This window comes from Poeciliopsis prolifica, unplaced genomic scaffold, assembly GCF_027474105.1.
Source record: "Poeciliopsis prolifica strain line A6 unplaced genomic scaffold, Auburn_PproV2 SCAFFOLD010, whole genome shotgun sequence".
NCBI classification, from domain to species: Eukaryota; Metazoa; Chordata; class Actinopteri; order Cyprinodontiformes; family Poeciliidae; genus Poeciliopsis; species Poeciliopsis prolifica.
This window is the reverse complement of record NW_026562385.1, coordinates 13,472,501-13,483,695: the sequence shown is the minus strand read 5'-3', so window position 1 is coordinate 13,483,695 and position 11,195 is coordinate 13,472,501.

The following is an 11,195-nucleotide window of genomic DNA, read 5'->3' as shown; positions in this document are numbered from 1 at the left end:
CCTGACCCCAGAGCAGAGCCATTACGGTGTAATGTGTATCTCTCTGTCTGTTCTGGAAGACTCACAATGACACCAGTCTTGTTGAGTTACCCTCCTTGAACAGAAAGCAAATGCCTGGGAAAGCCTCCAGTGCACTTTGGGATGAAGGTGAAAGGGTTCAGGGTTCCCACTATAGAAAATCAAGCATGAACCATATATAGGCGTCACTATGGTGTCATCAATAAAGTCTTCATAACAATCGTTATCTAACCGGTTATTTGGGAATGATGCCTGCAAAAAAGACTTTACTGTGAGATTGTCACACTTGTAAACAGCAGGTTTTCTGAACTGGAACATAACCAGTAATCATACGCCTAGGTCAGTTCAGACTCCAGCTGGAGACAACATATGATTATTTTTACATGATTCAGGCGGAGGCCATTGTCAGGTTGAGTCAGCACAAAAGTCTCTAGTGTGAAGGGAGGTGAAGACCAGAGTATACAAGTGTGAGAAGGGAACTGATCCAATGTCAGTTACAGTCAAAGTGTTTGAATTTTCATAACTACATCTGAACGTGATGAGGTATTGCAGTACAGTACATTATGACCCAACTGCATTTGTGCTACCAATAGCCAATGAAAAATATGACACATCAGCTGTAAGCGGTTTTTTTTTTCTTTGCTGGTTTGACAACTTTATTCGTAGCTGTACAAATTAAAAATAAGCACAAAAACAAGGTATAACAATCTATCATCTGATTTCCTTGAATGCAACCCTAAGCACTTTGTCTTACATTTGTTTGGCTATATTGTCTGTACTGAGAGGCAGCTGTTCAGTTCATACCGGCTCAAACTCCTCACTGGAGAAGAGAAGAGAAGAGAAGAGAAGAGAAGAGAAGAGAAGAGAAGAGAAGAGAAGAGAAGAGAAGAGAAGAGAAGAGAAGAGAAGAGAAGAAAAGAGAAGAAAAGAGAAGAGAAGACCTCTGTACTCTGTAAATATACTGCTGTCCTCTCTCCAGACTCTCTTCAGCTTAATGCTTCTTCAGCCCCTCTTGGTGTAAGTTGCATTCTGGGCTTTTTCTACATGGTAGAATCTACAGTGTCCAGATTCAGCCGTTCTGGCCGTGTGCTCAAGCACAGGGTTCTGGACTAGCTGTGGACCCTTCTGTGTTTTTAGGGGTCCTGGGGCGCCTCAAGGAGGCTCCACTCTCAACCAGACAACAAGTCGTTTCAATTTGAACAGTCTGTAAAGAAATGTGGAATTGTTGGCACTTGTTGTTGCTCTGTTGTTCTCAGTTGGAGTTGAGGAAACCAGCTCCTGTGACGTGGTTCTTCCTCCCCCACCACCTTTACATTTACAATAAATGCAGTCAGGGATTTTCTTTGGCCAGATTGAGGACGATTGAAAGATATGCTTTCAAAGACAAAAAAGGGAGGCTCTTCCTTCATGATGTAAGACTAGTTTGATCTGTTCTTTGAAATGACTGAGATCGTAAATTGAGCAATAAACAGAAAGATGTAAAAGATGTAAAGCCAATCACTGAGTACCGTTATGAGGTCTAAGTAAAGGTTTATGAAGCTGCTGTGGGATGGGGATGGATGGCATCCCAGTCCCCAGCCAGGACGCTGGTTTCTCTGAGATGACCAGAACATCCAAACTGATCCTACAGCTAGAGTGGGGTTGAAGTCAAGTCTTTAGCCATAATGCCAGAAAGTTCTGGAGCTAGTTTCTGATAAACCGAGCTGTCTGGGTGTGAGTTTGGCTCGAGTTTGGTCGCAAACAGAGGAGATATGGAATGAACTCAGATTGCTTCCAGTAAAGAAAAGCTTAGTTCTCTTGTGAGAGAGAAAGAGGCTGTAAAAAGCATGTTGGCATTGGCAGAGTATTTAGGAAGTTTTTATTGGAAACAACCCACATACTTAACTCTGCTGCTCCGCTCACAAATGGATTTTCCTGACAAACAGCTCGGATTGAGGGCACATAAACAGGTTTTCCAATGGTAAAAGATTCACTGGCAGCAGACAGACAACCAAACAAAAACTTCCCTACGTTTGGAGACAAGTATATATTTTTTTCTTCTCTATGCCTTCACTGGTGACATTTTGAATTTGTTCAACAACAAAAAGCCATCAGCTTAATCCCTCTAGAAAAAAGATGACGCCTTAGTCAGCAGTCCAAAGTCTTTATTTAGTCACTGGCCTAGAAATACAATCATTTGATGTTGCACATGCAAACTCTTGATTAGGAATATGTGCCTTGCATGGACACAGTTGACATTCATCCACCAGCGAGTTGGCGGCATCATTAACCCACCGACAGCGATGAATGTGAACTGGAATCCTGCAGCGTGAAAGGTTTGTTAAAGTAGCGGACTGGCTGAATGCATCGTTAGGCAAAGTGAAAATATATCCTACCCTCAGGCGTAAATCAGGACACCACTTACAGCCTGCAGGATCAACATGGCCAAAAAAAACTGTTATCAAAGAAACAAAGAAAAGCATACTGTGCCTTCCATCTTAGCATCAGCAGAGAGTGTTTGACAAGTGAAGCAATAAAATAATTACACATAAAGATGTTGAGGTTGAAGTTGTGAGAGTTTACACATGATGTGTGTGTGCGTTTGTGTGTTGCGTTTAAATCCGGACCTGATAACACAACATTAAATTTAGTCTGGGCCTGAAACTGTAATGGATTTGGACTCGATTCTGTTTTCTTCAGTCAGATATGAATTGGACCTTTCTGCCTCGGAAAGAGAGATGAAAAGAAGTGATGAATGAAAAAATAAAACTGAACTGAATGATAGCAAATTTATTAGTGATATACTGAATTGAGGTAATTGTAGTCAGATTTATTAGTAAAATAAAATAGTAAATTAAAAAATATATTAAATTATTCAAACAAATAAAATGTTAAATAAAATGTAAGACATCAAACAGAATCAAAGCTATGTGCTTTGAATGCTCAAAGCGGAGGAGACTGTGGAGCACATTAAACCCCCAGCCATGGTAACACAATTCCTTAAAAGTTTTACAAGCATAAAAAACAGCATAGACCATAAAAACAGGAAGAAATGACCTTTTCTGACTTGAGGACAGAGGATGACTAATATGGAAGTAAGTGCACACAAAAAACATGCAGAAAAAGAGCTAAAAAGCTAGGAACATGAAGAAATATTTCAGCTCAGCATGTCAACAAATACCATGCATGGAATGCCACTGCTAATTTTAGCCCTCAGACCTGTATTTTGGAAGCAAAGGTCGCAGCCTCTGCCTGCTCTTGAGTCGCAGATGACGGCTGCAGTGCAGCACACAAACCGACGGGAACTCAGGAGACAGGGTACACTCAACAGTCGATGGTTTTTGTCAGAGCTACAAACTCACCGACAGCGTTGAATGTTCCCCACAACTTGAACAAGTGAGTCTGACAGCAAACCGCCAGCCGGCACCCGGCACAGTGAGGGTGAGACGGCCATGATGAGAGCCACGCAGGAGGAATCTGTGGAGGAACACAAGAGCTTGGCAGGTGAAGACAGAATGAAGAATGAAGAATTTGTGGGCAAGAAAGGTAAACTACCTGAAAGTGTACTTCTAGAATAGAAGCTGCCTGTATTCACAGAAGCAGTGCCCTGTCTATGTAGTCTCCTATTAGGTCAGTTTTGTTGACGATTAATGTCATGATTTTCTTTGTGAAAGCTTTTGGCTTAACAAACTAAAAGTTGAGGGTGTTTTTTTCTGTATTTTATAACATCATCCAATTTTTTGCAGTTTATAAAAAATATTGAAATCCACTATTTTTAATTTTACTTGTTGACTATATTTTGTTTTATAAACAAAAAGTAAAGACAATAATATATATATATATATATATATATATATATATATATATATATATATAAAACTAATAATTAACTATCCATACCCAATACGTCTGTCATTTTAGATATAAAGTCAACTTAAAAATATGTCTATAGAACAAAGTCAATTTTTTATAATTACTAAAAATGCCCCCAAACCTGCACTGCACTTAAAACAAATGAGTTTTTACTTCCAAAATTCATCTCTGAGTTTGACTAATTGACAGAAAGAGTGACCACTACATTTTTGTAACTGTAACTTACGACGTTACAGTTTATTAGAAGATCTGTTTCTGACCAGTTACTGGGCAACCATCTGTGTACACAAATGCCTTAACTGTACATTTTTGTATTTAGGCATGTCAAAAATGTTTCTTCGCTATTATAGAATATAATCATTGTAGGATTATTTTCCCTTTATTAGATAAAAATAAACAAGTGAGATGTGAAAATACTTCTGTCTCACTTGTTTATTATCAATTAAAATGACAATAATAAAAAAGTTAGACATTTACAAAAAACAAAACAAAACAAAAACCTTTTTGACATCAAAATACAAAAGAAGCCTGTGATCCACTCAATCCCCCCTGCAAAACTGGCTCATCTCTCCAACATGAGCTTTATGTTTTCTATACCAGGTCAGAAAACTCGTGAAAAAACTCGACAAACTGCACATCAGAGACCAAGTGATGTTGACAATATTCTGAGATTTAAATCTCAGTGACAGTGATTTAGTTCTTTCAAACAGTGACATGTTTGAAAAAAAAAAGAGACAATCTCCAAATGTTTTTTTTTTCTTGTGTATGTTGCTCTGTATTATCTCATTAAATAAATCAGTAGCTGCTCCTCTCTTCTTCTCTCAGTTTGAAAGTGAAAGCTGGAAGGAGCTTCCATGTTTTCATTAAGAACTGAAAGTTTAGTTTGTTTTAACAATAAGATCATTCATTAAAATAAACTTTTCTGGCAAATATCTCATTCAGAAATGGTTATATTTAGTTATCCTCATAGGCATGAAATGGTATGATGAGACTTAATCTTTGTTCATTAATGTAACATCTGTGAAATATTCACAGTGCTTCTCTTTTTCCACTTTTTATAACGTTGCAGCCTGATTATCTCATCACTTCAAATATTCATCTCTGAGTTTAACTGATTGATAGAATTGAGTAAACACAAATATCCAGTTATAACAATGTATGCTAAGTTTTGCAATTGCAATGTTTCCATTAAATAAGAAACACAATTAAAATCACACATTAATAAAACTGTTCACATGCTTTAAAAAGCCTGACCCCCGATCATCACCATGTCACTTCCTGTCAGCTTCTTCATCTTTTATCCCAGTAGTAACATCTAGTTATTGATCATGTGACTGGTGTGATGCAAAAGTAAGTGTTTTTATTATAGCTTTGCAAAATGCACTCATTTTGATATGGCCAAAAAAAACCACCTCATTGTAGCACAAAAACCTTTGATCAATGAAACATTTTTTGATAAAAAGGTTTTGTGCAGAAGAAGGTGCAGTGGTGCAGGCTAAAGAAAACTCATGAATGGAGGCCTTAGTCTTCTATGCAGCTGTCGCAGGTTTAAGCCCTGACCTCTGGGTCTTTGCCACATGTCTTCTCCCTTGGTCATACGCACTATCCTGTCTGACCACTCTCAAATAAAGCCCAGTGGAGTCAATAAAACCATTAGGGAAAGGTTATGTGCCAGGATGAAGTGGTTTGTGAGGATGGGTCATACAAAACTGCAATGGAAACACTTTATATGTATTGCACAAGACACTTGTTCAACAATTGGATGTTACTACTGGCGGAAACAATGAAGAAGACCACAGGAAGTAGTAGTAGGATGACAGTTTGTTTTTGTTTTCATATTCACAGTTCATAAAATGTTGTGTCATTCCAACACATTGAGTCCATAACTCTTCTGTAAAATCACTAACTACAATTTTGAGAAAACGCAGCATAAGTAGCTGTTCCCAGGGAGGCTGAGAGATGATGACCGCTACATCTGTAGCTGTTCACATGTGTCCCTGCCATTTAATAACTCATCGTATGAACAAATTTATTTATGTGTTATTTTAATTTAATCTCTCATTAAATAGAAACACAGCAAAGGTGTGTTATTTCAACATTGGCAGAATTTAGACAAAGATATGTGCACATTTGTAATGAAAACACAGCTGATATAGTCTGTAGACTATATTAGGACCATCTCAGAGTGGCACATGGTACAAACAGATCTCCTAATCCATGAACTTCTCATTTATAGTATTCCTATCAATTTTAATAGATTCATTTCTATGTTGGGGGAAATCACAGTTACAGGGTTTGTTCTGGGTTTTTGACTGCGTTGTTGTGAATCACCATCACACTGGTTATGACTCAACATTTCTCACCTGGTGTTGGCCGTTTGGGTGGCTCATGACAGCACAGGATTCCTCTCACAGATGAGGCTGAAGCACAAAATAAAATAATAATAATAAAAAAATAACAGTACATCTTTTGAAAATAAACTATTACAATTAGAAATAATGCTGAAAGTGCAGCACTGAACATGACGCAGGACCATGTTGCTCGTGTCTAAACAGTTTGTTTTTGCTGTGCAGTATTCGATCGACGTTTTTCTGATAAAATTTCTGCCAGTTACAGATCATTAGGAAAGAATTCACAGTTCTGGGACATCTAATACAAGATTAGATGTCCCAGCCTTCTTCCAATTTGTAATTAAATTCTTCAAAATTCTACACACTAATGTCTGACAGCGATAAGATAGAAAATAAGTTTTTGAGATTTTTGAAAATGTATCAATAATATAAAACTAAGAAATCACATTTATGTAAGTATTCACGCCATGAAGATCATAACTGAGTTGTTTCCACTGATCATCTCTGATATATATATTTTTTTTCTTTTTTTTTTACTTGTTTTTGTAATTTCCACATTGTCATCATGTAAAAATTCAGAAGACATAAAATTGAGACAATTTGGAATTAGACTGGAACAGAAGAAAATGTGGAAAAAGTGAAGCACTGAATAGTTTCTGGATGAAGTGTATAGTGATGAATAGAACAATAAAAATGTTTTCCACCTTGGTTGAAAACCTTTTTCTCTGGGTTCCATGTCATAATTTTTTGTGAATTTGTTTTGAATGCAAAATTAATATATTTTGCATTTTGTAGTTTTTACTTGTCATCTATCTATCTATCTATCTATCTATCTATCTATCTATCTATCTATCTATCTATCTATCTATCTATCTATCTATCTATCTATCTATCTATCTATCTATCTATCTATCTATCTATCTATCTATCTATCTGTCTGTCTGTCTGTCTGTCTGTCTGTCTGTCTGTCTGTCTGTCTGTCTGTCTGTCTGTCTGTCTGTCTGTCTGTCTGTCTGTCTGTCTGTCTGTCTATCTGTCTGTCTGTCTGTCTGTCTGTCTGTCTGTCTGTCTGTCTGTCTGTCTGTCTGTCTGTCTGTCTGTCTGTCTGTCTATCTATCTATCTATCTATCTATCTATCTGTCTGTCTGTCTGTCTGTCTGTCTGTCTGTCTGTCTGTCTGTCTGTCTGTCTGTCTATCTATCTATCTATCTATCTATCTATCTATCTATCTATCTATCTATGTACTGAGCATCAATATAAAATTGGTTTTGAATCAAAAATATTTATCTTGTCTGTAAATTGTTTTTGATTAAAATTTTATTAATTAAACACATAAAAACAGCAAATTCATTTGTTGCTCAGATCAAATGTATATTTCATCATTTAGGCAAAAAATGACAAATTATTAATGTTATTCAGGTGATAAATAGTATTTTGATTAAAATGTGATTCATTTCTATTAATTTATGATGGACCCTGCAATTAACACAATTAAACATTTTAATCTTGTCTTGTTATAGAAGACACGCCCGGCATTTAGAGAATAAATGACATGATTCTGTTCTGCTATGCTGCCATAAAGCTTCCTGAACTCTGAGAAGCTGAAGATGATCTCAGTGTAACTCTGACGAATGTTTGTTTGTTCACTTTGATCCATTATATGAAAATTCAACAAAATTTGCGTTTCACGTTCAGTTCTGTGAAGTCTTGAAAGTGGTGATGCTTCCCACTCAAAGAGTCAGTGATGTGGAGTCGATGGAGCAGGGATGGAGGAGCCACGTGGCTTAAAGTAGGAGGAGGTGTTTGGGGGCGGGGTGAGGTGAGGCAGGGTGGGGTGAGGCAGGGTGGGTGATAGTGGGAGGTAGGGCGGTGCTGAGTGTCTGGTCAGGAGGAGTGTTGATCGATTCCAGGCTCTGTATTTTCCAGACTGGCTGAATGGTTAAGGTCAAAGGTTGCCTACTCTTGTTTCCGATGAAAGAGAGGCTGTGTGTGTGAGTGTGTGTGTGTCACTGTGAGCTCACGTGGAGCAGTAAATACGAATGTGTGTTTGCTTAATTTCACACTGAAAGCCGGTTTTGTATGTTTCTTCTTTTTTTCCCAGATTAGATTAAACTGAGCAAGAGGCGCGACTGAACCACAGGAATGAAGGCGACATGAGCCTCATTAATGTTAAAGTTTCTTATTTTGAAATTACAGGGTCCTTTAAAGGGACAGTATAATGTGTTTTCCAGGCACATGATGTCTGATATATGTATATGCATACCATAAATATATATGATATATGCTGTACCTGTCAAATATGATTTAAAACAAATTTAACTTTGTAACTGAATTTCTCTAAATTCTGTCTCTGTCTCTTTAAAAACTCCTGCTCTTTCTGAAACTCTGCCTTCAGGAAGTCATCACAACACGTCTCCTCTATTAACCCTTAACCAAGATTAAAGGGATTATTACCAGCATTGGTCTGAGAAGTAGCTCCTATGATGACAAATGTGCAGGTGTTTGCTAATTGCTGCTGGCTAGTCTGAAGGAGCTGAGTGGACAGAGGGGGGGCTGTTCTGTGAGTCTAAAGATTGGAAGCTGCAGCACTGGGGAGGAGCTTTGTCCTGTAAGGCGGGGCTAGGTCCCCTCAAATGTTCTGCACATCTGAATGGTTGCCATGGAGATTGAAGGATTTCTCAAACATGCATGAAAGAATCAAAGAAATACTCTACATATGATTTTGATGAGTGAATCACATTATAGCATGTTGTGAAGCTCTAAAAAATAAAAAAGTAAATTTTTACATGACACTACCTGTTTAAGAGAAGCTTTAAGAAGTTCTAATTTTATACCAAACCTTTTGGGAAAATAATTCAAGATGGTTTAAAAAAAAATGAAAATGGGATGAAGAAACAACAGACCTGAACTGCTGGACGACGTGGCTGAACATCTTGCTTCAGGAGCCAAGGCAAAAAACAAACACAAAAACAAACATTATTTTTAGCTCCAGATGCTGCAGCTCGAATCAATCCTGACAGCTTTGATCTTTCATAAACCTCAGCGGTGAGTGAAACATGTAGGAACCAGATCACAACCCACTGAGAGATGTAGATGCTGACCGGCTCAGGTAGCAGCAGCCCAAAAAAAGGTCTAACCCCGCAGAAGCAGGACGCAGAAGCAGGACGCACGTCGCGCATGCAGCAGCATGTGCAGTCTGCATGTAATGCACTGACGCAAATCTGGTGCATCTACATGTGAGCACGGCTGTGTGAGAGAAAGGAGGCAGGATAAAGAGGAGGGGGGGAGGCAGAATGGAGAAGGGAAGGGTGCGAGACTGAGTGAGTGGCACCCTCCGGGCCCCCATTCCTCCTCCTCTTCCTCCTTCCATCACTCTCCTACTCGTTGCCCCTCCCCCCACCAGGGACTTGAACCCGTGACCTCACTGGTGAATGAGTTCAAGGGAGGCACCCACGCTGCTCCTGCTGCTGCTGCTGGGGTTGTGTGTGTGTGTGTGTGTGAGTGAGAGTGACCTGACGTGTGAGTGTAGTATGTGTGCGTGTGTGCAGAGACGTGTTTATTTTGGGGTTTTGTCAAACACTTATTCTCACAACTGGAGGTTTGAGTGAGAAGAGGAAGAGCTTCTGAAGGCTTCGTGGGAATTTCTATTCACAGTTCTACTGTTTCTGCTCACTGGTTTGAAATGTGACAAGGATTTGATATGTGTGTGTCGCTGTGTGTAACGCCTCTGGTGTGGGCTCACTGCTGGGTGTGTGAGTGTGTCTGCATCCTGATACCTGCCCCAGACTGGATCAATACTCTAATCTAATTGTCATTCTCTTGCGTTGTGGCAGTCAGCCATGCAGCTCACACAGCATGCGGGTCGGCACGCCTTTCTACTCACACACACACGCACACACACACACACACACACACACACACACACATGCATTAAAGAAAGAAAAAACAAACAGCACACACACATTCACAGCAAACCGACATGAGACATGATGAATGAGAATCCAGCAGTGCGGTTGCCATGTTAGCCTTGTTGTTCTCCGCTCCATCCTCCCGTCTCTCTGGGCGTTCCTCCTCAGCGTTGCATCATGCACGCCCTTCAGTGTGGGCAAACACTCACTGACACCCTGTCACATCACACCAGCCTCTCCCAACCGAGGTCCGGTGAAGAGGGAGGATGCTGGGGGACGCTTCGGAGGTACAGCACCAGAACCAGAACCAGAACCAGAACCAGAGCTGACTCACCTTCTGCATCAGCCTCTGCTGGAGCAGCAGCGCCTCTGTCCTCATTTTCCTTTTGACTCTGATGGACTTCCATCCTGTCTTCCACTGTCTCTTCTGCTCCTCCTTTTCCTCCTCCTTTGTCATTTAACACTCTCTTTCTTTCCTGTGCTCCGGTCCGCTGTCATCCTCCCGCTGCTTTAAACTGGAGGCTGTCTGCTGAGAGACTGAGCATAGGAATAGGAAGTACAAACCAGGACACACACACACACACTCTCAGACACACACACACGCAGACTCTGTCAGTTTGAATGAATACTGTGCACACTTGGCTTGTCTCTCCTCCCCCTCTTTCTTTCTCTCTCCCCTTTTCCTTCTCTCTGTCTACCAGACACCCCTCCTCCACTCCTTTCTTGCTCTGGCCTCCTTTGCTATCTCCTCCCTCCGTCTATCCCTCCTTCCGCTCCTCCCTCTCTCTCTTTCTCTCTCTCTCTTCCTCTCTCACTGTTTTTGCTGCTGCCCTTCAAATATGTTCACACTCCAAGACTGACAGACGTTATAGAGCTGCACTGCTACGCCACTGACCCCACCCACCACACACAAACACACAGTGTCTCATGGATGGAGGTTTGTTGTAGACCTGAATGCAGACATGAGGTGAAGAGGAGCATGATGAAATTAGGGTTTAATAATATACTCAGGCTGATATTAATAGCAGCAACAATAGCAGAGGATCTGACAACTGCTGAATGCTAC